This window comes from Prionailurus viverrinus, chromosome E2 (assembly GCF_022837055.1).
Source record: "Prionailurus viverrinus isolate Anna chromosome E2, UM_Priviv_1.0, whole genome shotgun sequence".
Lineage (NCBI taxonomy): Eukaryota > Metazoa > Chordata > Mammalia > Carnivora > Felidae > Prionailurus > Prionailurus viverrinus.
Window position 1 is genome coordinate 36,381,130 of NC_062575.1, and position 27,631 is coordinate 36,408,760.

At 39.7% G+C, this 27,631-nt stretch overlaps 1 protein-coding gene across 5 annotated transcripts in view; it reads left to right on the top strand.

Annotated features, from left to right (window-relative positions):
- Positions 1 to 8,478: 8,478 nt before the first annotated feature.
- Positions 8,479 to 27,631, top strand: part of ABCC12 (ATP binding cassette subfamily C member 12) — a 104,192-nt gene continuing 85,039 nt past the window's right edge. For all 5 annotated transcript variants that reach the window (XM_047837212.1, XM_047837213.1, XM_047837214.1 and 2 more), the window contains exon 1: positions 8,479 to 8,657. The gene's annotated coding sequence lies outside the window, so the exon portion shown is untranslated. The remainder of the gene's footprint in view (positions 8,658 to 27,631) is intronic.

Sequence of the window (27,631 nt, forward strand, 5' to 3'; positions counted from 1 at the left end):
AAAATGCTGTATTGATTTTGTAAAAAAAAAAAAACAACAAAAGAAAAAGTTACATTGTCTATTCTGCTTTTTTGTTAAGCTAGTACTCCATTCAGCTGCAGGGAAGAGAGATTCCCTCAAACTGACTTCTGGAAAAGGGACTTCATTGGTTAATGTAATGGAAAGGTCCAGAGAAAGTTCTAGGTTGGGAGCCAGTACCTAAAAGACATCTGCCCTGTGAACTCTGCCTCTTCTTCTCTCAGTGATACTCTTCTTTTATGGCCTTACTCTTTGACCTTCTCTCTCCTCATGGTGGTAGCAAGGCTGCCAACAGCACTAGCCTCACGTCCTACCAGCTTAGCACCCTGGAAAGAAGTTTCCCCAGATGATACCAGGAAAAGTTTCATGGCTAAATTTCACTGGGCCAACTTGGGCCATGTGCTCATCCTGAACAAGTCACATGCTAGGTTGCTAGATACAGTGACTGCTCAGGCCCAAGTCACATGTCCACACCTGGACCTGGGGATGGGGTCAGCTGTCCTGAATCATATGGACTGAGAATGGAGGGGGTTATTTCTCCAAAATAAATTTGGGGTGTTCTTACTACATGAAGGAGAAATGGATATAGAAGCTGGGCAGGCCGCAAATAGTAGTTGTCTACCATGTTTATTTACTGATTAGAGCATAAACGGCTGGAAAAAGGGTTAGTTTGTAATATGTGCCAACTGGAAAAAAGATTACTTATCTCCCCACTCCTCCAATAGCAAAGGTAATTATTTTCAACTTACCTCTAAGAGGAGCTCATTGGTGGGAGCAAAATGTTTCAAAGTATTTCCTTTTTGTTTTCAGATTATAGTGTTTGATTTGGTCAAAAGAAAAATTGACTCAATGGGGCACCTGGGTGGCTCAGTAGGTTAAATGTCCAACTTTGGCTCAGGTCATCATCTTGCAGTTCATGGGTTTGAGCACCGCATTGGGCTCTGTGTTGACAACTTAGAGCCTGGAGCCTGCTTCAGATTCTGTGTCTACCTCTCTCTCTCTGCCCCTCCCCTGCTCACACTCTGTCTCTCTATCAAAAATAAATAAACATTAAAAAAGAAAAAGAAAGGTTTACTCAGTAAGCAATTATATCCTGCTCTGTTTCTTGCTGTGGGGTAGGTAGTGCGGGTGTAATAATGTCCCTTTGCTCATGGAATTTGGAATCTTATGAGAGTGAACAGTAAACAGATGGTTCCAGAACTGAGTGGCAGGAGGCAAGGACAAGGTTCAGGAGATGTGCACAATTAGAGCAGGCTTTCGGGTAGAAGCAAGATTGTGGTTTGCTGAGACATGAAAGCTGAACAAACATTTGCTGGGGCAAGGAAGAGTGTTCTAGGCAGAGAGAACAGCAAACAAATCCCCATGAGAAAGAACTGTGACAAGGTGATGCAATCTTTGGACCAGAGGACAAAGCTTGAGTCCCAGAGTTAGTGACACATATGCATCACCTTCTATTCCCTTCCTGGGGTTTTTAGGTAGCCCCTGCTTCTCTTTTTAAGGCCATTCCCAGGTGAGTGTCTTTTCTCTCTTAAAAATCCCTTTGCCCAGTTTCTCCCTTTCGCCTCTGCCCTTGTCTATCTTCTTAGGCTCTGAAGAGTGCCTGGGAGCCCCTCTTGCTCCTCTCCATTGCAGTGCTGGGGTCACAGAGCTGCTCATCTGCAAGTTGAAAGTGACTCTATTCACCCTGCTCTGCCCCCTCCCAGAGCTGCTATGGGACAACTGCATGCACCACTTGTGAGAGGGAACTCCATAACCTGAGTGCCACTCTGCCATGCTACTTCCCTAATGCCAGATTTAGCAACCATATTTTCCTCAAGTTGGCCAGCAGATGGCAGACTCTTCCCAAAAATGAGAGGAGAGACTGCAGGTTTCAGATCTAGATCTACTGAAGTCCACCAGGGGAAGTGTGGACCCCTGAGGTAGAGCACAGAAGCAAGAGCCCATTTCCACTCTGTCTTCAGGGCCCCATCTTACCTTCCCCTGAAACAGCCTCTCTTCCTGGAATGGTTCTCAACCTTGGCTGAACATTGGAATGACCTAAGGAATCTTTAAAACACTGATGTCCAATTGAGGTTTTGATTCATTGATTTAGAATGGAGACTGAGACTGGGGATTTGTAAAGCTTTAGGAATTTAACGTGCTGCAAAACTTGAGAACCACTGGCTCAAAGCAGCAATAAAACAGCTTTTTGAAAAATTATATGTGTATTTTAACAATATTGGTAATATTTTATTTTCTAAGCTGAGTGGTTAAGTATATGACTTTGTTACTGCTAGAACTGATACATGAATTCAGCAAAGTCAGGGTACAAAATCAATGTACAGAAATTCGTTGCATTTTTATACACCAATAATGATGCAACAGAAAGAGAAATAAAGAAACTGATCCCATTTACAATTGCACCAAGAACCATAAAATACCTAAGAACAAACCTAACCAAAGATGTAAAAGATCTGTATGCTGAAAATTATAGAAAACTTATGAAGGAAATTGAAGAAGACACAAAGAAATGGAAAAACATTCCATGCTCATGGATTGGAAGAATAAATATTGTCAAAATGTCAATACTACCCAAAGCAATCTACACATTCAATGCAATCCCAATCAAAATTGTACTGGCATTCTTCTCAAAACTAGAACAAACAATCCTAAAATTTGTATGGAACCACAAAGACCCCAAAAACCCAAAAAAATATTGAAGAAGAAAACCAAAGCAGGAGGCATCATAATCCCAGACATTAGCCTCTACTGCAAAGCTGTAATCATTAAGACAGTATGGTACTGGCATAAAACAGACACATAGACCAATGGAATAGAATAGAGAACTCAGAATTGGACCCACAAATGTATGGCTAACTAATCTTTGACAAAACAGGAAAGACTATCCAATGGAAAAAAGACAGTCTCTTTAGCAAATAGTGCTGGGAGAACTGGACAGCAATATGCAGAAGAATGAAACTAGACCACTTCCTTGCACCATACACAACAATAAACTCAAAATGGTTGAAAGACCTAAATGTGAGATGGGAAACCATCAAAACCCTAGAGGAGAAATTGGGCAACAACCTGTTTGACCTCAGCTGCAGCAATTTCTTGCTCAACACATCTCCAAAGGCAAGGTAATTAAAAGCAAAAATGAACTATTGGGACCTCATCAAGATAAAAAACTTCTGTACTGCAAAGGAAACAATCAACAAGACTGAAAGGCAACCAACAGAATGGGGACAGATATTTGCAAATGACATATTGGATAAAGTGTTAGTATCCAACATTTATAAAGAACTTACTAACCTCAACACCCAAAACACAAATAATCCAGTGAAGAAATAGGCAAAAGACATGAATAGACCCTTTTCCAAAGAAGACATCCAGATGGCCAACAGACACATGAAAAGATGCTCAACATCACTCATCATCAGGGAAATACAAATCAAAGCCACACTGAGATACCACCTCACACTGGTCAGAGTGGCTAAAATGAACAACTCAGGAAACTACAGATCCTGGCGAGGATGTGGAGAGACGGGAACCCTCCTCTACTGTTGGTGGGAATGCAAACTGGTGCAGCTGCTGTGGAAAACAGCATGGAGCTCCCCAAAAAATTAAAAATAGAACTATCTTACAACCCAGCAATAGCACTACTAGGAATTTACCCAAGGGATACAGGAGTGCTGATGCATAGGGGCACATGTACCCCAATGTTTATAGCAGCCAAATCTTGGAGAGAGCCTAAATGCCCATCGACTCATGAATGGATAAAGAAGATGTGGCTTATATATACAGTGGAATAGTACTTGGCAATGAGAAAGAATGAAATCCTGCCATTTGCAACAACATAGATGGAACTGGAAGGTATTATGCTCAGTGAAATAAGTCAACCAGAGAAAGACAGATATCATATGTTTTCACTCATATGTGGATCTTGAGAAACTTAACAGAAGTCCATGGGGGAAGGGAGGGGGAGAAATAGATACAGAGAGGGAGGGAAGCAAACCACAAGAGATTCTTAAAAACAGAGAACAAACTGAAGGTGGATGGGGGTGGGGGAGAGGGAAAATAGGTGATGGGCATTGAGGAGGGCACTTGTTGGGATGAGCACTGGGTAAGCCAATTAGCCAATTTGATAATAAATTATATTTAGAAAAGTATATGACTTTGTTTTCTTTAATTCTTAAATACATATTTTTGGGCATCTGAACTATTTTGTAATAAAATTTTAGAAATTGCTATTTGATATTTCAGAAACAATGCAAAAATAATTGTCATGAGAGAATGTAGAACTTGGTTCCACTTCCTTATATTTATTTAATGGTTTGCTGTTATATGTATTTTCAATTACATCCCGGTGGAGAGGAGACCAGAGTATTTTTGGTGCCCAGGTTTTTTTTTCTTTAAATTTGAGTCCCTAGTTAAATTAATTGATTGTTGTTGTTTTAAGTTTTTATTTTAATTCCAGTTAGCATACAGTGTAATATTAGTTTTAGGTGTACAATATAGTGATGCAACACTCTCATACATTACCCCGTGTTCATCATGACAAGTGTACTCCTTGATCCCCATCACCTATTTCCCCCGTACCCTCACCCACCTCCCCTTTGGTAACCATCAGTTTGTTCTCTGTAGTTAAGAGATAATAGCGTGGGCAGAGGATGGATGCACTGGTCCCTTTGCAGAACTCCTAGTTCTGATAGCTGGTCTACCCTTACCGAGTTCTGGCCACCATTGCAGCAAGTGTGTGCAGTATCATTGCAAAATCATTTCTCATTACAGAGAAGAAAAGTACAATTTTCTGTTTTAAATGTTTATTTATTTTTGAGAGAGAGACAGAGCATGAGTAGGGGAGGGGCAGAGAGTGAGGGAGACACAGAATCTGAAGCAGTCTCTAGGCTCTGAGCTGTCAGCACAGAGCACGATGGGGGGCTTGAACTCATGGACTGTGAGATCATGACCTGAGCCGAAGTCAGATGCTCAACCAACTGAGCCACCCAGGCGCCCCAATTTTCTGTCTTAATAATGATATTTCTTGCCAGATCCTTGGTTCCTGAGAGCTTTGTAATCTGAGCTGAATTCTAGCAATGATTGTACTGATCCAGAAGCTTCTGTTCCAATATGAGGGCCCCAGTCCCATTTGGCACTCATTGAAATGCTCCCCACCTCTTCACCTCATGATCCTGGGGTTGTGCCTGGTTCATGATTTAGAGCTTACAGAGCATTACAGAGCATTCCACGGACATCATTTCCCACTAATGCATGCCATAAGGCTGTGTACCATTAGAGATAGCTGAAAGTTTTCACTCTGATCTCCTTAATGGTTAGTGAGAGGAAGGAAAGATGTATTACAAGATCTTCACAATTCAATCATTTAAAGAAAAAAAATTAAGTTGTTCACAATAAAGCCAAGTTTTCCTGGTCCGGAGAAGGAAGGGCCACCTTTCCCGTGTGTGGGCTTTTGTGTTCACAGGCTCAGCTCTGAGCCAAGGGGCTTGCTCAGGGCTTGCTCAGGGCTTTAAGATCTAAATGATGAAGCGGAGGCCAGAACTCCCATTTTCTGCCCAAGAGCATGTTTCATCCTTTCTTGGGGAGCCTGTTCATGTGTTTCTGCTTCACTAACCTATGTTTGTTTGAAATGCCCATTCAAATTCTAAATTACTTCCCAGATTCGTTTGACATCAACCTTGTCTGGTCTTCCTCCTATAACTCTTTCCTTAGTTCATAAGGCAAACAAACAAAAATAAAAAACCCAAATCCCTTCCTTTGTTGTGTACTTCCACTGGACAGATTCCAACAGTGACCCAGAAGATAGGATGCTTATTTCTCCTGAGATCCTGCTAACTAAAAAAAAACTATTATTCACAAATAATAGTTACCATGTATTGACTGTTTACAATGGGTAAGACACTGTATTCAGCACTTTCCTTACATTACCTAATCCTCAATTAACTTACAATGCTTTGAAGTTAGTGTTCTCATTTTGTAGTTGGAGAAATTGAAATTTAGAGGTTTGAACTCAGATCTGATTCCAGAGTTTCTATTCTTAACCACTCTACTGACTATATAACACTATAACACTATACTGACTCTGTAACACCATGCATTGATTTCTGTGTGTATATCTGTCTATCAATCTATCAATCATCTATCATCTATTATCTACCTATATCTGTATATACACCTATATGTATGTATATATTGTAAAAAATTATTTACAAAAATGTTTTTGAGGTTGATTGAGCTTATGTCTTTTTTTTATATATGAAATTTATTGTCAAATTGGTTTCCATACAACACCCAGTGCTCATTCCAAAAGGTGCCCTCCTCAATACCCATCACCCACCCTCTCCTCCCTCCCACCCCCCTGAGCTTATGTCTTTTATTGTTTATTGAAGACATGTTGATAAAGTAGAATAGGGAGAATTTCAGACAGAGATTTGCTTTGGAATAAAGAGCTGGGGAAATTCTCAAGAGGAGTGTTTCTGAAGTTTTCCATCCAGCACCACCATCGGTATTTGGGCACACAGACTCCTGATACATGCATATATATTTATTTATAAATGATGTGCAGCATATGCGTGTATATCACTGTCCCATTATATTCATACACAAAAGTACCATTTTAATAATGATGCGGGGAGCCACCTGGGTAGCTCAGTAGGTTAAGCATCTGACTTCAGCTCAGGTCATGATTTCATGGCTTATGGGTTCAAGCCCCACTGAGCTGTCAGCACAGAGCCTGGAACCTGCTTCAGATTCTGTGTCTCCCTCTTTCTCTGCCCCTCCCCTCCCCTGCTCTCTCTCTCTAAGATGAATAAACACTAAAAATAAAAATGTATAATGATGCAGAAAAATATAGAAAGGATTTCTAATATTTCCTTCCTGTAGTTCAAAGGGTTCTCCTGCCCCCCTCATCCCTGGGCGGGGGTGTCTATGCTCTGCTCAGTGGCTGGCCTTCCAGGGTGTATGCGCTGCCTGGGACAGGGGCTTGTCTGCTCGTTTCTTCAGGCCCCCTTGGGCAGAGACTGCACACCCCCCTCCATCATTTCACTCTGTTGCCTGACAGGCCAAACAATGGTCTTTATGTAGTACCAAAATACTGTGTCCCAGTAGAGATCCATCTCTGCCAGACCTTCTACGAACTTGGAGAAAAACCACTCATCAATCTGCAATGAACTTGACAGCATTCAAATCTGTTTGGAAATTGTGAAAGTAAGTCTAGGCTGTGTTTCGGAGACCTCCCGGGGTGGTTGTGAAGATCAAGTGATAAAAAGGAAGAAGAACTTCATGACACACAAAGGGCTCTACAAATGTCAAGTGATATTATTAGCAGTGATTTGCATTTATGGAGGAAGGAATGGAGACAAACAAAAGGGAACATAGACCTGCACAAAGGGAGCCTCTGCAAGGCAGCCCAACCCCGAGGCCAGGGAACCTTCCTTGGGGATCTATTTTTCTACAGGGCAACCTGTGTACAGACCCTCCCCACTTCCCACCTCCCTTTTGGGCACGAAGTGAAGTACCCTGCTGGGGGGAGGCAGCCTCCTCTGAGAACTATATCCCAGGAGGTGGAGGAGCCAGAAACAGCCAGCAGGGGGAGGGATTGACCAGGATAAGAGTAGGAAGAGGCTTCTGGCAGGGTTGGAATACTATAGTAGAATGTGACATAAAATCCGTGGGAGTTAGGTGGAGGAAGTCTTCTAAGGTGTCTAAATGATTCTTAAAAATGAATCAAGACGTGTTATTTCTGAATTCAGAGATTTGCCTGCTCCCAGCCATTCCCTGGCCACCATGGAATCCTTCAGCCAGCTCTGAGCAAGGCCCCATGGCCAGGCACTTGAAGGATCTCAAGATGCTGGAAAAGACCTGCACCCCAGAGTTTGCAAAGCCGCAAGTGAGATAAACAGGAAATTTCATATGTAAGAATCAGCAGTCAGTGCCAGTTTCTGACTTACTTTTCTTGTAATTCAAGAAAAAAAAAAGAGGTCCAAACACCTTTTGTGTTTGGTTAACTGAATGGAGAATACATGAATGAGATTTTCTCTGTTTTGAAGGTCAGATCCACGCCCCCCGCACCCCCCCATCTCTTGACCTCAGAGTTGCTTCATCTTTGCAGGATCTCAGAGAGGGAAATGCATGCTTTTTGGGAGAGAGGTCCTCACTGGGAGTCAGGAGACTTGGCCTCTGGTCTCATCCTTGCTCCAGGCCAGTCATGGAAGGTCTCTATTCCTTATTCTCCTCACTTGTAGAATGGGGCTAGTGGGGGGCATTTTTTCTTTTATTGATACAAAGCTGTGATATGACAGGCTTGGAAGGGTGGCCTTGCAAGCACACTGCATGAACTTGGCCATCAGTGAAAGAGTAGGATGGGGCTACAAGTCCATCTGGGGAGGGGGCAGTGCCCTTTAACATGACAGAGGGAATGTTGGCCCCTCAGAGTTCCCTCCATAGGCATGGTGGGAGCGACAGTTGAATGGGGCAGTTGGAGAGGAGGGCTCCAGACAGGTGGGACAGGGAAGCCAAATCTAAAGTCTGTGGAAAGAAGAAGACTCAGACAACAGGCAGCAGGCAGTACCTGCTGAGCCTCATGACTTTGGACCCTTCCTCCTCATCCATTCCTCCTCAGGACGCTAGTGTTTCCTGCCCAGGTAAAACTTCTCTCTCTAGCAATCAGCCCTGGGTGCCCTTGTCTCCATCCCCAGGACTGGCTGTGGTGAGTGACACCACATCAAACTGTGGCTGCCCACACAAGAATAAGCAGGGACCGAGGGCATCCCAGAGCAGAGGGGAGGCTTAGGGCTCTTCCATTTTTGGACCCCCCTGGTATGTAAAAGAAAAAGAAATGCCAAGCCAGGGTATCCAAATCTGTGATACACAAGAGCCTACACTGAATAAATGAAGTCTTTTAACACACCCATATACACACTGTAGTATTCACAATTTTATTACAGGACTTATTTTTTTAAAGAAACTTAAATTCATGGTGCATTCCTGTGTGGTTCAAACAGATCCAAAATGGGAGTTATCATTGTCCTTCCATGTTGTCAGAATATCTCTGTGATTGAATGGGAGACCTCACTTGGAAACATCATCACAGGCCACTGTGTGGGGCTTTCTGGAAATGAGAAGCCTTGGACAAAGCCTCTGCCCTCATTTCTGCACCCCAGGCTTTGCATCCTCTCACCCTTGTGTGCTTTCTTCTGCTCCCTCTCAATTTCCTTCCTCCCTCTCCCAATAACAGTCCCTTCTTGGGGGTCTGGCTACCCACTTGAGTGCTGGGACAACTGGACAGAATTTCTCCTCTGAGCTGGAGGCTGGTCAGGGCCTGGAGGAAGGGGCTATGGGAGCTGGGGAGAGGGCATGGGACCATTGGATCTTGGTAATTTTGGTGGCTTGAAATTAAGAATGGATTTATCAAGAAAGCCACAGGGGGCACAATCTCTTATCTCGGAAGGATTTTATGATTAACAGGGTATCTGCATTTGATTGATGCAGGGAGTCCTAAGGAAAGACTTCCATTATGGGCACCAAGGAAAACAGAATCCAGTTCTCAAACAAGAATAAATACTTGTTAATTTTCTGGGTTAGAGAGGCAGAAATGGAATTTAATTGAGCAAAGGGAGTAGGTGTGGAAAATATTGCTACTTGAAATGCCCTGTAGCTATCTTTCGCTCTCCCCCTTTGGAGAGCAAGGATAAGGAAAAATGAATCCACTATAAGGAAATTGCAGTGCCAATGTGAGGATAAAGGCAAAGTTCCCCAGATCCCTGGAGTCAGGGAGGCAATAAGGAGAGGTAGGGATTGCAGGAAACTAGAGCATGTCTGCCCTGCCAGAAAATGGTTGCTGCTGCTCAGTGTGAGGTGATTGTGGCCACACAAGCATACAGAGCTCTCTGATATTTTGTCACAAGCCAGGGCCTTTTTTTTTTTTTAATATGTTACCTGCTAATTCAAATTCAGAAAAATTAAACTGTGCAGACCAAATAAAGCGGACCTGAAGTTGTATGTGGTCCATAACCCACCAGTTTGTGTCCCCTGCTCTAAATGGAGACCTTCCTGCTTCTGCCTTGTCAGGCCCATTGAGGTCAGGTTGGGGATGTCCTGCCAGAAAGCAGAGGGATGCACCAGGGACCTTTTCCCATCCCCTGCCAACCCTCAGATGCTCTGAGTGGAGAAAAGCTGCCAGGAACAGAGTCATGGTGGCTGCAGGGGCCCTGGCTTGGCCGGGTCTCTGCTCCTGTCAGCTCCTATCAGGGCCCACCCCCACCCTCTGGCTGCCAGCAAGCAGATTTGCCACTCCAGGCAGCTCCTCGCTCCTGGCAGAGGATAGCATGACAGACGGGGATAGAGACGTTAGCCAAAGCAGACTTCCTGATTTAAAAAGTCTCATTTTCCCTCTGGGGCTGCCAAATTTAGCAAGGTGCCATTCTTGCTGCAATGCTTCCAAGCCGTCTTAGGTAATCATAACTCCACATTCCCTGTGGAGTGCTCAAGGAAATTACCTCCCAGCACCAGTTTCCTACGCACTCTGATTACTTGAACAAGGCCAGGGAGGCCTGGTCTCCTGTGTTTGGCATCTTGGAGTCCGGAACCCTTAAGACAAGCTGATGACAGCTTGCTGTCAGGATTCTTTGCCTTTAGGAAAGTGAGAAAAATTATAAAGGTCATAGTAAGCATTATTCATGGATGGTGAAGCCCACACTCTTAGGGAGAGGATCCTGATCATAGGGACTGGGGCCATTTAGTTTGGACAAGAGAGAAATTACAGATGGGTTACAGGGGTGAGCAGAGAGAAACAGTGATTGTCCTCACGCATCTGAGGGCGCATAAAAGAGACATAAATGTAGCCTGTGCGGCACCTGAGTGCAGAGCAACTGTTGGCAGGAAAATCACTTTCAGTTCCACAGAAAGAAAACAATTCATTCCCTTTAGGGCTATTTCTTTAGAAAAGGTTTAACTTTTTGTTTTGAAATGATTTTAAACTACATAAAAATAACAATAATGACACTAAGAAATTCTAACTACCCTTCACTCCGAATTGCAAATTAACATTTTGCCACATTTGCTTTAACATTCTCTGTGCATAATTATTATTTTTCTGACACATTTGAGAGTAAATTGCAGACATTTTGCTCCATTATCTCTAAGTGCTTTAGTATATACTTCCTAAGAATAAGGACATTCTCTTGCATAACCATAATTATCACAATTATTAATTGTCAAATTGTACAATTATCAACATCAGAAAATTTTACTTTGATATAATACTGCTATGTACCCTACAGTCCATATTCTACTTTCCCAAATTGTCCCAAAATAGTGTCCTTAATTTTTTCTTTTTGGTCCAGGATCCAATGCAGGGTTGTGTATTGCTTTTAGCTGTCACGTCTCTTCAGTTGCCATTAGTCTGGAATGTTTCCTCGCCTGTCTTTGTCTTTGATAATATGAACAGTTTTAAAGAGTGCAGGCCAGGGGTTTTGTAGAATGTTCCTTTGGGTTTGTCTGATAATTTCCTCATGACTAGATTCAGGCTATCTGTTTGCTGAACTACACACGAGGGCCTTCTTGAGAAGTGACTAGGGTCTGTTGCCAAGGCTTGCTGAGTCATGGTCTGGTTGGCCGGAAGGAAATTCTCACTCAAGACACTGAGTTTTCTACAGCTAATATCTTCTTGGATTCTTTTAATTCTTGGATTCTATGATTCTCTCTCCCCCAAATAATTTCAATTGGGTTTCAGAACTTGTAGTGGGCTCTTTCTTCTCTACCAGCTACTCTGCTTTCTACCTCTGCTTTGCTCAGACTAACCTTCTGTGCAGCCCTCAGGGGACTGCAGGCAGGGGAAGTGGCCCAGAGGCAGTGGGAAGCCACATACAACTGGTCAGTGACCCAGCTTAGCTGTTCATGCCCATATTGTGACAGCAACAGGAAGGATAGGAAGGCGCTAGAAAGACTCTGCATGCAAGATAATGCCCATGACCAGATTTCCCTCCTCCTGTCTCTCTGGTCAGAGCTGGATTACATTTATTCAAGGAGCCAAGGGTCTATCCAAGGATGAGAGGCCAGTTTTCTTTACTTTTCTCAGTTTGATCATCCCTGAGCATCCCCCTCCATTGTCTTCCTGAAACAAATCTGGAAAAGCTGAGGGGTGGGGGCGGGGCATGATGCTTTGGGTAGAGGAAGCTGTGAAAGACTTTCCAGTACACTGACAAAGAGAAGGCCCTTAGGGTGGGAGGGGGGACTTTGCCCTGGGTTGGGTCTATGCAGGGGCCAGGAGACTGATGTCTAGGAAGAGATCTAGAGCACTTCACTGCTGTTCCCACCGTTGTCTCTCTTGACTCTTGCCAGAGCCCTTGCCCAATGGTGCCCTTAAGAGCCCTACTGTGCAGGTGCCACACACCCCATATCAGCTGGATGCCTCACCTGGGCTTTCTCTCAAACTCTCTTCCTTGCCTCTCCTCTCTTGTCTAGCCACCAAGCTCCAGTGTCACTTCCTATAAGAGGTTCTCCCTAACTTCAGCCTCCTCCCACACTGTACTGATCTCTCCTTCCTCAGAACTTGGGTAGCACAGGTGGTCTGCATTACTCAGTGACACTGAACACAGACAGCCTGATTCCAGGGTTTACATTCTTTTTTTAATAATGTTTATTTATTTATTTTGAGAGACAGAGAGAAAGAGCATGGGGGAGGGGCTGGGGGAGAGGGAGAGAGAGAATCCCAAGCTGAGTGTAGAGCTTGATGGGGTGATCAATCTCATGACTGTGAGATCATGACCTGAAACAAAATCAAGAGTTGGGCCTCTTAATCAACTGAGTCACCCAGGTGACCCTCCAGGGTTTACATTCTTAAATATACAATTAAATATTACAAAGTCATGGGGCAATCCCTGTATAACTTCCAGATCTCATTGCCACCAGATGTAGCCATCATCTTGAAATTGGTGTATATTTTCTCACTAATTTTAAAAAAGTAAACTATTTTTTAAGGACAACTTTAGGTTACAGAAAAGTTGTGAAAATAATATGAAGCATTCCCCTGTTTTTGCATCTTACATTAATGTTAATACCTTACATATGTGTTAAGATTAATGAACAAATATTGACATACCATTATTGACTAATATCCATATTTAATTTAGCTTTCCTTAGTTTTTGCCTAACGTTCCTTTTTTCCTCCCCATGATCCTAGTTATCACATTTTCTTAGGCTCTTGGCTATGACATTGTCTCAGGTTTTCCTTGTTTTTTTTTTTTTTTTTTTTTAATTTTTTTTTTCCAACGTTTTTATTTATTTTTGGGACAGAGAGAGACAGAGCATGAACGGGGGAGGGGCAGAGAGAGAGGGAGACACAGAATCGGAAACAGGCTCCAGGCTCCAAGCCATCAGCCCAGAGCCTGACGCGGGGCTCGAACTCACGGACCGCGAGATCGTGACCTGGCTGAAGTCGGACGCTTAACCGACTGCGCCACCCAGGCGCCCCAAGTTTTCCTTGTTTTTTGATGAGCTTGACCGTTTTAAGTAGTACTGGTCAGGTATTTTGTAAAATGTCCCTCAGTTAGGATTTGACTAATATTTTTCCTATGATTAGACTGGAATTATGGGTTTTGGGGAGGAAGACAACAGATGTAAAGTGCCCTCCTCATCCCATCACATCAACATCCCAGTAGCAAAGAATACACCTAGTACCTGTATCTTAGTTTCTAATACTATTCTCCAATAAAAGCAATCAGAGTTACTTGGAAGAGTGGAATTTTCCTACAAATATAATTATCAGTAAATGAATATATTGTTTTGCAAGTATGTGAACTTTTCACAAATGGTTATCATAGTATATGTATTTTCTTGCAATGCTTTTTCCCCTTTCAATTTATCACATGGAATATTCACATGGATTGATGTGTGGATTGACATTCATTTTTATTTTTTAATATTAATATACAGTATTCATATTAAACACACACCCATTTTCCTATTGATGAATATTCAAAATATTACAGAGATGCTACAAATATTTCTTTTTATTTATTTATTTATTTTTTATATGAAATTTATTGACAAATTGGTTTCCATACAACACCCAGTGCTCATCCCAAAAGGTGCCCTCCTCAATACCCATCACCCACCCTCTCCTCCCTCCCACCCCCCATCAACCCTCAGCTTGTTCTCAGTTTTTAACAGTCTCTTATGCTTTGGCTCTCTCGCACTCTAACCTCTTTTTTTTTTTTTCCTTCCCCTCCCCCATGGGTTCCTGTTAAGTTTCTCAGGATCCACAAAAGAATGAAACCATATGGTATCTGTCTTTCTCTGTATGGCTTATTTCACTTAGCATCACACTCTCCAGTTCCATCCATGTTGCTACAAAGGGCCATATTTCATTCTTTCTCATTGCCACGTAGTACTCCATTGTGTATATAAACCACAATTTCTTTGTCCATTCATCAGTTGATGGACATTTAGGCTCTTTCCATAATTTGGCTATTGTTGAGAGTGCTGCTATGAACATTGGGGTACAAGTACCCCTATGCATCAGTACTCCTGTATCCCTTGGGTAAATTCCTAGCAGTGCTATTGCTGGGTCATAGGGTAGGTCTATTTTTAATTTTCTGAGGAACCTCCACACTGCTTTCCAGAGCGGCTGCACCAATTTGCATTCCCACCAACAGTGCAAGAGGGTTCCCGTTTCTCCACATCCTCTCCAGCATCTATAGTCTCCTGATTTTGGCCACTCTGACTGGCGTGAGGTGATACCTGAGTGTGGTTTTGATTTGTATTTCCCTGATGAGGAGCGACGCTGAACATCTTTTCATGTGCCTGTTGGCCATCCGGATGTCTTCTTTAGAGAAGTGTCTATTCATCTTTTCTGCCCATTTCTTCACTGGGTTATTTGTTTCTCGGGTGTGGAGTTTGGTGAGCTCTTTATAGATTTTGGATACTAGCCCTTTGTCCGATATGTCATTTGCAAATATCTTTTCCCATTCTGTTCGTTGCCTTTTAGTTTTGTTGGTTGTTTCCTTGGCTGTGCAGAAGCTTTTTATCTTCATAAGGTCCCAGTAATTCACTTTTGCTTTTAATTCCCTTGCCTTTGGGGATGTGTCCAGTAAGAGATTGCTACGGCTGAGGTCAGAGAGGTCTTTTCCTGCTTTCTCCTCTAAGGTTTTGATAGTTTCCTGTCTCACATTTAGGTCCTTTATCCATTTTGAGTTTATTTTTGTGAATGGTGTGAGAAAGTGGTCTAGTTTCAACCTTCTGCATGTTGCTGTCCAGTTCTCCCAGCACCATTTGTTAAAGAGACTGTCTTTTTTCCATTGGATGTTCTTTCCTGCTTTGTCAAAGATGAGTTGGCCATACGTTTGTGGGTCTAGTTCTGGAGTTTCTATTCTATTCCATTGGTCTGTGTGTCTTTTTTTGTGCCAGATGCTACAAATATTTCTATAGAGAGGCCACTGAGATATTTTTGCATGAGGTTCTGTCTTCTGTGGATTGTTTGCTTGTGTTTTTCGAGACTGAAATTCAATGTTGACATTAGTGAATATGACTGAAAAGAGGCTAGCAGAGGTAGGAGAATTTGTAAGTACAATAAAAAGAAGCATACAAAGTTTGTGGCTACTCTGTATGGGATTCCTTGAATAGACAGAATTGGTTCTGACTATTTATATACCTAAGGAGGAGAATTGCTGGCTGTGTTAGTAAAATAATCTTGAACTTGATCAGATAATGCCAAATTACTCTGCAAATTAATTGTACAATTTATACTCCTGTCAGCAGGGTTTAAGAGCTACTGTGATCCATATATATGCCAAGAGTTAAAAATTTCAGACTTTTAAATATTACTTATCTGAAGAATGAGAAGTAGCTTTTATTGTGATTGTGGCTTCAATACATACCTCCCTGATACTCAGAGATTGAGCATTTCTGTGCCTGTTTATTTGGCTCATTTGTGAATTGCTTATTTATGTCTTTATACTTAAAAACCATCTCTCGTAGGGAGCATATCATTGGGTCTTGCTTTTACCTCCAGTTTGACAATCTCTAGTTTTTAACTGAAGTGTTTACTCCATTTATATTTAATGTAAATATTGATGTGGTTGGATTTAAGTCTATCAGCTTGCTATTTATCTTCCACTTATCCCTCTCTTTTATATTCTTCCGTTTCTCTTTGCCTATCTTTTTGGGTTAATCTACTATTCAATGCTCCATTTTATTTCTTTGATTGAATTCTTAGCTTTAAGTCTTGGTTTTCTTTTCGTGTGTGTATGTTTTTCCCTATGGCTGACACTATGCTGTGGTTTACATTTTATGTGTGTTATTGTGTGCTTATTTCTCCCTTTCTGGGGAGAGGAGTTGTACCTCAGGCTTCTTTCATTCTTATCATTATTCATGCATTTATTCATTTCATTTTTCATTCAATAAATTTGTGTTAAACATCTACTATATACCAGGGACTAAGTGTTAGAAATGCAGCTGTAAACAAGACAAATGTGAATCCCACAGTCTATTTGGGGAAATAGATAAGTAAGTAGGGGAGTTTTCCCAGAGGAGAAAATATCTGAATTGAGCCTTGAAGGCTGAGCAGGAATTGGTCAAGTGAAGGAAGGGATATTAGATTGTTCCAGGTTGTGGCAGTGGTGTATGCAAAGACCCAGAGGCAAAAGTAATTGGCAATTTGTTCAGGCAGCAGTAAGACATGCAACATCCTGGAGTGTAGTGTTAGGTGGTGCAAATGAAAGGTGGACTGTGGAATACAGTGAAGATTGACAAACATTCAGGGAGTTCCTATTTGAATTAGGAATTTAGAGTTGGACACATTGTTTTCATGTCATCAATATTCATTAATTGAATGATAGAAGAGATTTTGAGCAGAATTACTGACTACAAGACATCTACCCCCTCCGGTTGTTTATAATTCCTGTTTCCACTTTGGAGGATTATTTTTTTGAGGTGAAGGCACTTTAATTTTCAAATTCTATTGTAAGAAAGAATATATTATTCCAAGGAGGGATTTTTGTAATATAAGCAAGGGATTTCTAGGCTTATTGGAAAAAAAAGGGCGTGTTAGTTTCTCTGTATCCAGAGTGCCCTAGATGAGACAGTGCCACTCATTTTAACCTTACTTTCTCCATGGCTTTGTTGAGATATAACTGACATATAATACAACTTGCTGTATTATACATGGGGATGTGTACAACACATGGATTTGATAGACTTTATTGTGAAATGACCACCACAGTAACATTAGTTAACACCTCCATCACATCACATACTTACCATTTCTCTTTTGAAGTAGAAATGTTTAAAATGTACTCTCTTAGCAATTTTCAAGTATATAATACAGTATTGTTAACTATAATCACCATGGTGTACATTATATCCCCAGAATTTACTCATAACTAGAAATTTTTACCCTTTGAATGACATGTCTCTATTTCCTCTACCACCCAACCCCTAGCAACCACCATTCTACTCTCTATTACTATGAGTTCATCTTTTCTAGATTCTTCATATAAGTGGATATCATACAGTATTTTTCTTTCTCTGTCTGACTTCCTTCACTTAATGTAATTCCTTCCAGGTCCATCTTTGTTGTCCCAGTTGGCAAGATGTCCTTCTTTCTCAAGGCTGAATAATGTTCCATTGTATATGTACACTACATCTTCGTAATCATTCATCCATAAATGGACACTTGGGTTGTTTCCATATCTTGACTATTGTGAATGATGCTGCAATGGATGTGAAGGTACAGATATCTTTTCAGGATCTTGATTTCACTTCCTTTGGATATCTACTCAGAAGTGGGATTGCTGAATCATATGTCAATTTTATTGTACATTTTTTTTGAGGAACCTCCATACTGTATTCCACAGTGGCTATACCAATTTACATTCTCACCAACAGTGTGGAAGAATTTTCTTTTCTCTATGTTTTTGCCAACACTTGTTATCTCTCACCTTTTTCTTTTCTCTATGTTTTTGCCAACACTTGTTATCTCTCGTCTTTTTGTTTTTTTATTTTTATTTTAATTTTATTTTTTTTTCAATATATGAAGTTTATTGTCAAATTGGTTTCCATACAACACCCAGTACTCATCCCAAAAGGTGCCCTCCTTAATACCCATCACCCACCCTCCCCTCCCTCTCACCCCCCATCAACCCTCAGTTTGTTCTCAGTTTTTAAGAGTCTCTTATGCTTTGGCTCTCTTCCACTCTAAACTCTTCTTTTTTTCCTTCCCCTCCCCCATGAGTTTCTGTTAAGTTTCTCAGGATCCACATAAGAGTGAAACCATATGGTATCTGTGTTTCTCTGTATGGCTTATTTCACTTAGCATCACACTCTCCAGTTCCATCCATGTTGCTACAAAGGGCCATATTTCATTCTTTCTCATTGCCACGTAGTACTCCATTGTGTATATAAACCACAATTTCTTTGTCCATTCATCAGTTGATGGACATTTAGGCTCTTTCCATAATTTGGCTATTGTTGAGAGTGCTGCTATGAACATTGGGGTACAAGTGCCCCTATGCATCAGTACTCCTGTATCCCTTGGGGAAATTCCTAGCAGTGCTATTGCTGGGTTATAGGGTAGGTCTATTTTTAATTTTTTGAGGAACCTCCACACTATTTTCCAGAGTGGCTGCACCAATTTGCATTCCCACCAACAGTGCAAAAGGGTTCCTGTTTCTCCACATCCTCTTCAGCTCTATAGTCTCCTGATTTGTTCATTTTGGCCACTCTGACTGGCGTGAGGTGATATCTGAGTGTGGTTTTGATTTGTATTTCCCTGATGAGGAGCGATGTTGAGCATCTTTTCATGTGCCTGTTGGCCATCCGGATGTCTTCTTTAGAGAAGTGTCTATTCATGTTTTCTGCCCACTTCTTCACTGGGTTATTTGTTTCTCGGGTGTGGAGTTTGTTGAGCTCTTTATAGAGTTTGGATACTAGCCCTTTGTCTGATATGTCATTTGCAAATATCTTTTCCCATTCCGTTGGTTGCCGTTTAGTTTTGTTGGTTGTTTCCTTTGCTGTGCAGAAGCTTTTTATCTTCATGAGGTCCCAGTAGTTCATTTTTGCTTTTAATTCCCTTGCTTTTGGGGATGTGTCAAGTAAGATATTGCTATGGCTGAGGTGAGAGAGGTCTTTTCCTGCTTTCTCCTCTAGGGTTTTGATGGTTTCCTGTCTCACATTCAGGTCCTTTATCCATTTTGAGTTTATTTTTGTGAATGGTGTGAGAAAGTGGTCTAGTTTCAACCTTATGCATGTTGCTGTCCAGTTCTCCCAGCACCCTTTGTTAAAGAGACTGTCTTTTTGTCCATTGGATATTCTTTCCTGCTTTGTCAAAGATGAGTTGGCCATACTTTTGTGGGTCTAGTTCTGTGGTTTCTATTCTATTCCATTGGTCTATGTGTCTGTTTTTGTGCCAATACCATGCTGTCTCGATGATGACAGCTTTGTAGTAGAGGCTAAAGTCTGGGATTGTGATGCCTCCTGCTTTGGTCTTCTTCTTCAAAATTACTTTGGTTATTCGGGGCCTTTTGTGGTTCCATATGAATTTTAGGATTGCTTGTCATAGTTTCGAGAAGAATGCTGGTACAATTTTGATTGAGATTGCATTGAATGTGTAGATAGCTTTGTGTAGTATTGACATTTTGACAATATTTATTCTTCCAATCCATGAGCACAGAATGTTTTTCCATTTCTTTATATCTTCTTCAATTTCCTTCATAAGCTTTCTATAGTTTTCAGCATACAGATCTTTTATATCTTTGGTTAGATTTATTCCTAGGTATTTTATGGTTCTTGGTGCAATTGTGAATGGGATCAGTTTCTTTATTTGTCTTTCTGTTGTTTCATTATGAGTGTATAAGAATGCAAATGATTTCTGTACATTGATTTTGTATCCTGCAACTTTGCTAAATACATGTATCAGTTCTAGCAGACTTCTGGTGGAGTCTATTGGATTTTCCATGTATAATATCATGTCATCTGCAAAAAGCGAAAGCTTGACTTCATCTTTGCCAATTTTGATGCCTTTGATTTCCTTTTGTTGTCTGATTGCTGATGCTAGAACTTCCAACACTACGTTAAACAACAGCGGTGAGAGTGGGCATCCCTGTCGTGTTCCTGATCTCAGGGAAAAAGCTCTCAGTTTTTCCCCGTTGAGGATGATGTTAGCTGTGGGCTTTTCATAAATGGCTTTTATGATCTTTAAGTATGTTCCTTCTATCCCGACTTTCTCGAGGGTTTTTATTAAGAAACGTTGCTGAATTTTGTCAAAGGCCTTTTCTGCAATGATTGACAGGATCATATGGTTCTTATCTTTTCTTTTATTAATGTGATGTATCACATTGATTGATTTGTGAATGTTGAACCACCTGCATCCCAGGAATGAATCCCACTTGACCATGGTGAATAATTCTTTTTATATGCTGTTGAATTCGATTTGCTAGTATCTTATTGAGAATTTTTGCATCCATATTCATCAGGGATATTGGCCTGTAGTTCTCTTTTTTCACTGGGTCTCTGTCTGGTTTAGGAATCAAAGTAATACTGGCTTCATAGAATGAGTCTGGAAGTTTTCCTTCCCTTTTTATTTCTTGGAATAGCTTGAGAAGGCTAGGTATTGTCTCTGCTTTAAACGTCTGTAGAACTCCCCTGGGAAGCCATCTGGTCCTGGACTCTTATTTGTTGGGAGATTTTTGATGACTGATTCAATTTCTTCGCTTTTTATGGGTCTGTTCAAGCTTTCTAATTCCTCCTGATTGAGTTTTGGAAGCGTGTGGGTGTTTAGGAATTTGTCCATTTCTTCCAGGTTGTCCAGTTTGTTGGCATATAATTTTTCATAGTATTCCTTGATAATTGCTTGTATCTCTGAGGGATTGGTTGTAATCATTCCATTTTCATTCATGATTTTATCTATTTGGGTCATCTCCCTTTTCTTTTTGAGAAGCCTGGCTAGCGGTTTATTTTTTTGTTTATTTTTTCAAAAAACCAACTCTTGGTTTCGTTGATCTGCTCTACAGTTTTTTTAGATTCTATATTGTTTATTTCTTCTCTGATCTTCATTATTTCTCTTCTTCTGCTGGGTTTAGGCTGGCTTTGCTGTTCTGCTTCTATTTCCTTTAGGTGTGCTGTTAGATTTTGTATTTGGGGTTTTTCTTGTTTCTTGAGATAGGCCTGGATTGCAATGTATTTTCCTTTCAGGACTGTCTTCGCTGCATCCCAAAGCGTTTGGATTGTTGTATTTTCATTTTCATTTGTTTCCATATATTTTTAAATTTCTTTTCTAATTGCCTGGTTGACCCAATCATTCTTTAGTAGGGTGTTCTTTAACCTCCATGCTTTTGGAGGTTTTCCAGACTTTTTTCTGTTGTTGATTTCAAGCTTCATAGCATTGTGGTCTGAAAGTATGCATGGTATGATTTCAATTCTTGTATACTTATGAAGGGCTGTTTTGTGACCCAGTATGTGATCTATCTTGGAGAATGTTCCATGTGCACTTGAGAAGAAAGTATATTCTGTTGCTTTGGGATGCAGAGTTCTAAATATATCTGTCAAGTCCATCTGATCCAATGTATCATTCAGGGCCCTTGTTTCTTTATTGACCATGTGTCTAGATGATCTATCCATTTCTGTAAGTGGAGTGTTAAAATCCTTGTCTTTTTGTTTAAAAAAAATTTTTTTTAACATTTATTCATTTTTGAAAAGCAGAGAGAGACAGAGTGTGAATGGGAGAGGGGCAGAGAGAGAGGGAGATACAGAAACAGAAGCAGGCTCCAGGCTATCAGCACAGAGCCCGATGCAGGGCTCGAACTCATGGACCGTGAGATCGTGACCTGAGCCGAAGGCGGCCGCTTAACCGACTGAGCCACCCAGTTGTCTTTTTGATAATAGCCATTCTAACAGGTATGAAGTAATATCTTTTTGTGGTTTTGACCTGCATTTCCCTAATGATTAGAGCACCTTTTCATGTACTTTTAGGCCATTTGTATATCTTCTTTGCAGAAGTTTCTATTCAGTTCCTTTGCTCATTTTTAATCAGATTTTTCTGTTTTGGCTATTTTGATTTTGAGTTGCATTACTTCCTTATGTATTTTGTATATTAACTCTTCATCAAGGGGTACCTGACTGGCTCAGTCAGAAGAGAATGAGAGTCTTGATCTTCGGGTTGTGAGTTCAAACCTCACATTGGATGTAGAGATTACTGAAAAAAAAAAACTTAAATAAAAGGGACTGAAGTTAACCCTTTATCAGATATGATTTGCAAATATTTTTTCCCATTCTGTAGGTTGTCTTTTCATTTTGTTGATTGTTTCTTTTGCTGTATAGAATATTTTTAGTTTTATGTATTTCCACTTATTTTTGCTTTTTATTTTGCTTGTGCTTCTGGTGTCACATCCAAAATATAATTGCCAAGACAAGGAAATTATCCCCCTGTTTACTTATAGGGACTTTATGTTTTTAGTTCTTATGTTAAAGTCTTTAATCCACTTCAGGTTAATTTTTGTGAGTGGCATTAAGACAGGAGTCCAATTTTATTCTTCTGCATGTGATTATCCAGTTTTCCCAACACCATTTATTAAAGAGAATATCCTTTTCCCATTGAGTATTCTTGGATCCATTGTCAAATATTAGTTGACTGTATTTTCAAGGGTTTATTTGTAACCTCTCAATTTTGTTCTATTGGTTTATGTGTCTATTTTTATGCCAGCACCATTGATTACTGTAGCTTTGTAGTATAGTTTGAAATCAGGAACTGCCATGCTACCAGCTCTGTTCTTCTTTCTTAGGATTGCTTTGACTATTCAAGGTCTTTTGTGATTTCATACAAATTTTAGAATTATTTTTTCTATGTCTGTAAAAAAATATCATTAGAATTTTGACGGGAATTGTGCCAAATCTATAGATAGCTTTAAGTAGTATGGACATTTTAATGATATTAATTTTTCTGATCCATGAACACAGGGTATCTTTCCATTTGTTTTTCTCTTCAATTTCTTTCCTCAAATTGTTGTAGTTTTCAGCGTACAGATCTTTCACTTCCTTTGTTAAGTTTAGCCATGAGTATTTTATTTTTTTTGAAGCTGTTGTGAATGAGATTGTTTTCTTTATTTCTTTTCAGATATTTTATTTTAGTGTATAGAAACACAACTTATTTCTATATATTGATTTTGTATCCTGAAACTTTACTGAATTTGTTTAGTTCCAAGTTTTTCATTTAGTCTTTAGGATTTTCTATATATAAGATAATATCATCTGCAAGCAAAGACAGTTTTACACCTTTCTTTCCAATTTGTATATCCTTTATTTCCTTTTCTTACCTAATTGCTATGGCTATGACTTCTAGTACTATGTTAAATAAAAGTGGTAAGAGTGAGCATCTTTGTTTTGGTCCTGATTCTAGATGAAAACTTTTCAAACTTTCATCATTGAGTATAATGTTAGGTGTAGGCTTGTCATATACGCCCTTTATTATGTGACAGCATATTCTTTCTATACCCAATTGGTTGAGAGTGTTTTTTAACCATAAACACATGTTGTATTTTATCAACTGATTTTTCTGTATCTCTTAAGATGTATCTTAATGTATTAGATGTATTATTTCTCTGTATTTATTGAGATGATCATGTGATTTGTATCTTTTATTCTAGGAGTGAAGTGTATCATATTTGTTGATTTGCATATGTTGAAGCATCCTTGCATCCCAGGGATAAATTCTACTTGATCGTGGTATATGATTTCTTAATGTGTTGTTGGATTCAGTTTGCTAATATTTTGTTGAGAATACTTGCATCTATATTCATTAGGGTATTGGCCTGTAGTTTTCTTGTTATGTCTTTATCTGGCTTTGCTATCAGGATTATGCTTGTCTCATAAAATGAATTTGGGGATATTTCCTCCTCTTCAATTTTTTGGAAGAGTTTGAGAAGCTTTGGCATTAATTCTTGTGTAAATGTTTTGTAGAATTCGCTGGGGAAACAATTTGGTCTGGGATTTTCTTTTTTGGGGGTAGTTTTGATTACTAGTTCAATCTTCTTATTGTATTGGTCTGTTCAGATTTTCTATTTCTTCATTATTAAGTCTTGGTGAGTTGTGTGTTTCTAGGAATTTATCAATTTCTTCTAGGTTATCCAATTTGTTGATGTACATTTGTTCTAGTAGCCTCTTTTTTTTTTTAAATTTTTTTTTTTCAACGTTTATTTATTTTTTGGGACAGAGAGAGACAGAGCATGAACGGGGGAGGGGCAGAGAGAGAGGGAGACACAGAATCGGAAACAGGCTCCAGGCTCTGAGCCGTCAGCCCAGAGCCTGACGCGGGGCTCGAACTCACGGACCGCGAGATCGTGACCTGGCTGAAGTCGGATGCTTAACCGACTGCGCCACCCAGGCGCCCCATCTAGTAGCCTCTTATGATCATTTATATCTCTGTGGTATCAGTTGCAATGTCTACTCTTTCTAATTTTATGAGTCTTCTCTTTTTTCTCTTAGTCTAGCTAAAGATTTGTCAGTTGTTTATTTTTTCAAAAAAAACCAGTTGTAGTTTCATTGATCTTTTCTACTATTTTTCTAGTCTCTAGTTCATTTATTTCTGTTCTTTGTTTTATTTTCCTCTGCTAACTTTGGGCTTGGTTTGTTCTTCATTTTTTGGTTCATTGAAGTGTAAATTTAGGTTATTTACTTGAAACCTTTTATTTTTCTTAATGTAGGCATTTATCATTATAAACTTCCATTTGGGGACTACTTTTACTGCATCCCACAAATTTGGTATGTCATGTTTCCACTTTTATTTATTTCAAGATATTTTTAAAATTTTCCTTTTGATTTCTTCTTTGACTCATTGTCTGGTCAGAAATATGTTGTGTAATATACACGTATTTGTGAACTTCCCATCTTTTTTTGTTATTGATTTCTAGTTTCATACCATTGTGATCAGAAAAAATACTTGGTATGATTTCAATATTCTTAAATTTGCTAAGCTTTGTTTTGTAACCTATCATGATCTATCCTGGAGAATGTTGCATGTGTTCTTGAGAAGAAGAATACATGTTCTACTGTTTCTGGATAGAATTTTCTGTATATGTTTTTTAGGCCCACTTGGTCTAAAGTGTAGCTAAACTCTAGTGTTTCCTTATTGATTTTATGCCTGGATGATATAGCTAATGTTGAAAATGGAGTATTAAAGTCACCTACTAATATTTTATTATTAGTGTTTGTTTAATATATTTAGGTGCTCCACCATTAAAAGATGTCTATAATTTATCTATCTATCTATTTATCTATCTATCATCTATGATTGTTATATATTCTTGATTACTTGATCCTTTTATCATTGTGTAGTGATTTTGTCTCTTGTTATGGTTTTTTTTTCTTAGAATCCATTTTGTTTGATATAAGTATAGCTACCCCTGTTGTCTTTTGGTTTCCACTTGCATGTTTCCATCCCTTCACTTTGAGCCTATGTGTATCTTTAAAGCTGAAGTGAGTCTGTTGTAGGTAGCATGTAGTTGGGTCTTATTTTTTTCATTCAGCCAGCCACTCTATGCCTTTTTATTGAAGGATTTAATCTCTTTGCATTTCACATGCTTATTGATAGGTAAGGATTTATTAATGCCATCTTATTGTTTCTGGCTGTTTTGTAGGTCCCCCATTCCTTTCTTCTTCTTTTGCTGCTTTCCATTGTGAATTGACGATTTTCATAGTGGTATGCTTTGATTCCCTTCTCTTTATTGAATCTGCTGTAGGTTTTGTGGTTACCTTAAGGCTTAAATAAAGAAATTTATAGGTATGATGGTCTATTTTATGTTAACAACAACTTAATTTTGATCGCATACAAAAACTCTACGCTTTTACTCTCCCCCTTTTATGCTTCTGGTGTTACAACTTGTCTTTTTATATTGTTTACTTATTAAAAATTATTGTCTTTTAACCTTTATATTAGAATTGTTAACACACTACCATAATACAGTATTAGAGTATTCTGAATTTGACTGTATACTTACATTGTTGCATATTTTCATGTTACTTAGTGTCAGTGTGTTACATATTTTAATGTTACTAATTAGTGTCCTTTAATTTCAGCTTGAAGAATTTATTTCAGTATTTCTTGTTAAGGCAGGTCTAGTGGTGATAAACTCCCTCAGCTTTTGTTTGCCTGGGAAAGTCATTATCTCACTTTCATTTCTGAATGATTGTTTTTGTTTTTTTTCCCCTGGAACTTTGAATACATCATCCCACTCTCTTGGCCTGTAAGGTTTCTGCTGAGAAATCACTAATAGCCTTCATGGGGTTCCCTCATAAGTTAGAAGTTTCTTTTCTCTTGCTGCTGTTTGATCTGTGAAAATTTTTATTCTAATGTGTGTTAGAAATTATCTCTTTGAGTTTGAGTTTCTTTGGTGACCTATGAGCTTCATGAACTTGGCTATTCAAATCTCTACCTAGATTTGGGAAGTTCTAAGCCATTATTTCTTTAAATAAGTCTTCTGCCTCATTCTTCCTCTTTTTTTTCCTGAAACTCTAACAACTTGAAAACATTTCTTTCGATGGTATTCCATAGATCACATAAGCTTTCTTCACTCTTTTTAAATTCTTCTTTCTTTGTTCTCCTCTGACTGGAAAATTTCAAAGTTCTTGTCTTCTAACTTATAGATTCTTTCTGTTGTTGATACTCTCTATTACACTTTTCATTTTATTTACTGTATTCACTTTCATAATTTCTGTTTGGTTCTTTTAATAATTTCTGTCTCTTTTTGGGGTGCCCTGGTGGCTCAGTCAGTTAAGCATCTGACTTTGGCTCAGGTCATGATCTCAGGGTTTGTGAGTTTGAGCCCCATGTCAGACTCTGTGCTGACAGCTTAGAGCCTGGAGCCTGCTTCAGATTCTGTGTCTCCCTCTCTCTCTGTCCCTCCCCAGCTTGCACTCTGTCTGTCTCTCTTTCAAAAATAAACATGAAAAAAATAATTTCCCTCTCTTTTTTTAAACTTCCCATTTTGTTCATGTATTGTTTTCCTGATTCATCTGAATTGTTTTTCTGTGTTTTCTTATAACTCATTGAATTTCCTTAAAACAGCTGTTGTCAATTCTTTATTGGGTTAATTGCAGATATACATATCTTTGGGATCAGTTACTGAAAGATTATTGTTGTCCTTTGGTGGTGTCATGTTTCCGTGATTTTTTATGTTCCTTGAAGTTTTGCATTGCTGTTTTCACATTTGAAATATCAATTACCTCCTCCAATCTTTACTTACTGCCGTTGGGAGATAAATACCTTCCATGATCCTTGCTAGGGAATCTAGGGCTTTCTCAGACCTTCTGTGGGTACACCTGATCCATCTTCTTGCTCTTTCTTGTGGCAGAATTCTTAAGCCTATATGCTTTCTTTCAATCTTGCAAAGCATCAGGTTGGGTGCTGACAGCCTCCCCTTTTGTTTTCCCAAAAGCGCAAGTTTGTGGTCTCTCCCTAGCCCATACATTTGGTGTGGTTTTCTGTGCATGCTCACTAGTTGTCTGTCAAAGCTTCCTTTCACTGCTGCCATTGGCAGCATGCACAGGGACCTGGCCACAGGATGGGTGTGTGTGTAGGTGAGGCATGTAGAATGCTGAGGGTGCCTGTGAACCAGTTGGAGGCATGTGTGAG